Below are 6,000 nucleotides of genomic sequence, written 5' to 3' on the forward strand. Positions count from 1 at the left end.
GCCAATTGAGAAAATATATTTTTATTTAAAAAGGCGATGACACTTCTACCTTTATTGTTTGGAAGCACAACTGCCTTCAACCATTTCAACACACAGTCAACTGCTACCAGAATATATCTCATGCTATAGGAGCTCAGAAATGGGACCATAAAATCAATCCCCTACACATCAAACAACTCCAACTTCAGAATAGGTTTCATAAGGAGTTTATGGCGCTATGAAATATTGCGCTAACGGAGTTATTAGTCATAGGCTAGTGCAAAATCATGAGCATCCTTGTAAATTATAGGACAATAAAACCCACACTGCAAAATTTTGTACGCTATGCGAGTACCACTGTGGTGACCCCCAATTGGTGATGAATGACAAGCTTCTAGAATGCTCATCATGTCTACTTCCAAGATACATCTCTAAATCACACCATCAACACAAATACTAAATAGATACAACTCATCCTAAAAGAATTTCCTCATCTCTTGCATAAATTTCCTTCGCTGCTGGAAGGATAAATCTTTTGGGATAATATTGCTTGCCAAATAGTTGGCAAAATCAGCAAACCAAGGGATTAAGTCTTGAGATACAGCTAATACCCACTCATCTGGAAAAGTATCATCTATCTTAAGATCATCCCATAGTTTTTACTTTGCCTCTTCATCAATTCTGGACAAGTGATCTGCAACCTATTTTTCTGTCTCTTTTTGATCCTTCACTTCAAAATCAAACTCTTGCAGCAAGAGAACCCAATGAATTAATCTTGGTTTGACATACCTCAAGGTTTCATGGTCAGTGTGAAATATGACCTTTGTCCCAATTAAATAATACAAAAATTTTTCAATGGTAAAAACCACTGAAAGTAACTCTTGCTCTGTAACTGTATAATTTTTTTGTGCAGGATTTAAAAACTTGCTGGCATAATAGATAGGATGCAGGATTATTTTTCTTTTTTGGCCTAGTACAACACCCAAGGCCACTCCACTTTTATTACACATGACCTCAAAAGGTGTAGACCAATTAGGATAAACAATAATAAGCCCCGAAATCAACCGCTCTTTTAGGCATTTAAAAGCCTTGAGACATGTATCATCCAGACATTTGAAAGCATTGAGACATGTATCATTAAACATAAATTTCACCTCTTTCTCTAAATGCTTCCATAGAGGATTTGTAATTTTAGAGAAGTCCTTAATGAATCTCCTATAAAAGCCTGCATGGCCCCAAAAGCTTCATATGCCTCTAATTGACACTAGCGGTGGAAAATTTTAAATTATTTCAATCTTAGCTTTTTCCACCTCAATACCATGTTTGGAGATCTTGTACCCTAGAAATATACCATCTTTCACTATGAAGTGGCATTTTTCCCAATTCAGAACCAAATTACACTCTTCACATCTCAATAGTTGACATGAACTGAACTAGGGCCTTATCATAATAGGCATCCCAAGTCTAACCAGGATTGGGGACTACCCTTGTTACCCAACCCAACCTCTGACATATATCTCGAGTTAGATGAATTTTGAACATATAACGCGGAAGAATTGATTATAATTCCAGACTCTGGGATACGTCTATAACTGTGACCAACCCAAACAAGTCCAACCATCTAATACCAACCAAAAACCATAACCAAACCATTGTAAAAATCGAGTTCCTATCTATAACATAACATAAAAGGATGGAGTAATCATAAATTCAATCAAATGGTACTAGCCCCAATACTAGTGCCAATACTAAGGTTGACACCAATACCGACAATGCCCATTCCAACCCATAGTAGTTCCACAAAGCCTATAACCAAAGGAAAAACAATATCCGATTGGAACATGCCCCCAACCATAGCCAAAACCAATATCCATAAAATAATCGAAGTAAGAAAAGATGTCCATAATATGAAATAGAGCCTTCTAGAGTATGGAAACTCACCACTTTAATCCAATAGCTGATCTCAAATTTGATCATTAAGCAGGAGGAGTAGAATGGCCGATTCCTACATGGTGTGGGGATACATCCACCTAAAAATAGGTTAGAAGGTAAATGGTAGAAAGTACTCAGGCTAAGGATAAAGTTATTCAGGATAAGGATAAAGTAATGCCAACCTTTAAAGCCAAACAAACAACTATGTGCACACATATTCATACATGTATACATATATAAACCATGCTGGGAAAGGGAACTGGGTTTAGCATGCATTTAAAATATTAACCTGAGTATATGTAGCTTAACTATCCTAGAACCCCCACGAGCTATATGGGTCCAGTGTAACCCCCTAAACGGGTCTTGATACGCTAGTTGCACGAACCGAAGATACCATAGGAGTAGGAGATTCCCAAGTACCCTTAGCTTTCCATGATAAATATATATAAGTGTAACTTAGGGGAATCCTATATACCCCATATGGTCACCATGACCAAATCCTCATGCCGACAAACATGAGTTTCCAGTATACATCCATTATACTCACACCTTCACGGTTAGATATCATACCCCACCGTTATTACTCAATTAAAACCATTACCACATAACCAAAACCACCATTCTATTTCTTATTAACCAAGTCTATAAGTAGAGGTATTGTCATACTAACTATAGCTTGAAAGCAATGTCCTTAGCCATCCTTTTTAAGAAGAAGGGATTCCCATGTACCCATAGATTACATAATTAAGTTGACTTGGGGGACGTGTACCCCACAAGTAGTTCATTATTAAGTTTTATTGGGGGATTCCCTTGTACCCCATAAGGATGTTTAAATAACCATAACCATGACCACCAAACTTTACCATTTAACCATTCCAAACTATTTAAACCATTTATGCTATTTAGGATTCCATTACTAACTTAAACCATGCAATAGTTCTATTAAAAGTCCAACAATATAGTAAAAACATTCTCATAGGCATTGTATCAAATATGTTGGGGGCATAGTGTTTCAAAAACCAAAACTAAGTACAAATTAACCATTCCCATACAACCAATTCTCCAAACCACAATTAAAACATGTAAATCCATAATTAAAACATAGGAAAACCATAACTATGCATTTATAACCAAAACTCCGAACATATATTTGAAAACCCAAAACCATACAATATTCATGCCATTAAATCAATTCATCAAACATGGATTTATTGGGAACTAACAATGAAGGAGAAGTATCTTACCTTAGATTATGATAATGTTAGAGAGAAATCACCCGTACAAGCCCCAAATTAATCCTCTATATGAAACCCTAGCCTTTCTTTACCCAAGAGCCTTAGAGGGAATTTGATAGCATTTAAGTGTTTAAGATTAGAATATTAGAGGGAATAATGTCCTAAAAGAGTTAAAAGTCATGGGGAAAACTACTCCAATATTTAATCACTTAATTATTTATTTTTTCACCATCTCTTGCTTAAGAGGGTTCAGTCGCCTTTAATGGTCAATGCTGGGAATGCTATCTAGCTCAAATTGTATCTTATGTGTGCATATACCTAGTAGAATCCCCATAATGTCTACAATGGTCCTCCTAATAGCTACCTTGAATCTTTGAAACACCAATATCAAAGCTTCCACCAGTGATCTTGTAAATCTGCTCCAATAATCATCGGTAGGGTATTGTTGGCCACCAAGAATGCTTACTGTAAATAAGGTAGAAGGGGCTTTAATTCTAATATCGATGGCTCCTAAATGGATAGTTTTGAAGGAGGTAAGGTTCTATTTTTCAAATCAAGATCTATATTTTTAAGGGCATACTTGTAAGAACCTATGCCATGTAATGCATTAACCAACTCATGATATTTCTCTATCCTATCACTCTCAAAATTTATAATCATTGCTGATAATGCTTTGACCCCTAATCATCCTAATAATGCTTCTACCCCTAATCATTCCTTAATAGGCATATCTTATACAACCACGTCATCATCGACAATATCATCACTGCCATCACTCTTATATTATTTGGCTGTGGTACTGTTATACACACATCAAAAACCATTTACTCATCGTTTGGTTTAAAAGTGATCTTCTCCAAGTCCATATCAATCAACACTTGACCAGTGGATAAGAAGGGTCTACCTAAGATAATCGAAGCTTGGGCATCTACTTCACAGTCTAAAATTATAAAATCTACCGGGTATATAAAGGATGACATCCTTACTTCTACGTCACGCAAAATACCCACTGGTTTTTTTATAGATGAATCATCCATTAGTAGCCTTGCAGATGTAGGCTTGATTTCACCTAACCCCAATACCTTGTATATCACTAGTGGCTATCCCTTCTCCCAAATCACATCGAGCCTGTTTGATATAAAATAGTTCAATAGAACATGGGATAGTGACTGACCCTTGGTCCCCTTTCTTTTCTACTAATATTGCAGGAAAAATCACATTAAAATTTTGCACCTTATCTTTGGGTTCATCTACGACCTAGTCATCACTATTTTCACTCTCATAATTATCATTACTATAAGTAAGCTTTTCAAATTCATCTTTAGCTGGATCATCAATAATAATATTATCCTTCTTTATCTTATGATTAGTAGGAATAGCGTGATCATCAAAAGGGCCTCCATTCCTAGTGTTAATAGCCGACAATGAACACGGTTTAGGGGATTCTGCACTGTGTCACCAGGAAGGGCACCTAGTTTTCTTTTATTCAAACAGGCAGAAATTTACCCAAACTAATGTTCTAACTTCTTGATAGCAGTTGTATATGACTCAACTTTATGGGTTAACCCTGAATTTTAGCCTTAAGTTCTTTAAGGTATGTTTCTTGACTCGCTTAACCCTTCACCAGTGTGGACAAAATTTCTTCCATTCTTGACTCTGTATCTCATCTGCTAAGTGGAGTGTACCTGTCTGCTTTCTCCTTCTAATCTTTTTTTCATATCTAGTCACCATCTATGTATCTGTAATAGTTTTGACCTTTATTTCCTTACCCTTGTTCTTTAAGACCTGCCAACTGATGATCCAGATATTTTTCCTCCTCTTTAAACTCTAACTCATAAGCTTTAACAACTTCACCATGTGCTTATACTACATTTACCTTTTTAGAATTTATTGTTGGAAATTGCTTTTCCAATATACCAGTATCAGTCCTTAATAGTGTAATCTCTTAAGCTACAAAATCCTTAGTCGCTCTCTGGTCATATGCAACTCTATTTGTGTAAGTACCAAAATCCCTCTCAACCTCTTGAGTTTTCCACCCTTAGTTAGCTAGCGAGATCTGATCCATAATCCTAGAAGCTATCTCCTATTGTAATCTCATAAAGGCTCCTTCAGAGATAGTGTCTATCATAGCTCTAGAACTGATGGTTAAGCCTCTATAGAATATCTCCAACAAGCTTTTCCCTGAAATATAATGGTTGGGCACCATGCTAAGCTTCTTCTTGAACCTAAACTAGGCCATGTACATAGACTCTAATTTTAGCTACCTAAAATTATAAATCTCATTCTTAAGCTATAACATCCTAGATGGAGGAAAAAATTGGTTCAAGAATTGCCTGCACAACTTGTTCCATGTAGTGATAGATCCTCTTGGCAGTTTCCCTAGCTATAAAGATGCTTCTTCTGTAAGTGACAAAGAGTACAACCTTAGTCTAAGCGATTTATAATTCACCTCTAGATTTGTATAAGCAGTGAAAATTCTAGTAAAATTATCTAGATGCATGTTTGTGTCGTCTGTAGGCAGCCCCGCAAACACACCCTTTAAGTATAAGAGCTAGATCATAGCACTAGAGATATTAAACACGACATCGGGGGGCAAGACAAGAGGAATAATAGCTCCAGTCTCTATTGACTTAACGTAACCCAGATCCTCTTCATTATCTTTATATGGATACAAATATTGGTATATTGGGATCGATTGAGCATGGCTACCTCCAACCCTATTCTGATTACTGCAGAGTGCTGCTCGATGGTCTACTTCTTGCCTCTGTACAACTAACCTTTCTTTTTGAGATATGTGCTGAGCTTCTTTATCCCTCTTCTGATTAATTGCTTATGTTAACAACACCTCCATTTG

This window comes from Capsicum annuum, chromosome 6, assembly GCF_002878395.1.
Source record: "Capsicum annuum cultivar UCD-10X-F1 chromosome 6, UCD10Xv1.1, whole genome shotgun sequence".
In the NCBI taxonomy this organism is placed as follows: Eukaryota; Viridiplantae; Streptophyta; class Magnoliopsida; order Solanales; family Solanaceae; genus Capsicum; species Capsicum annuum.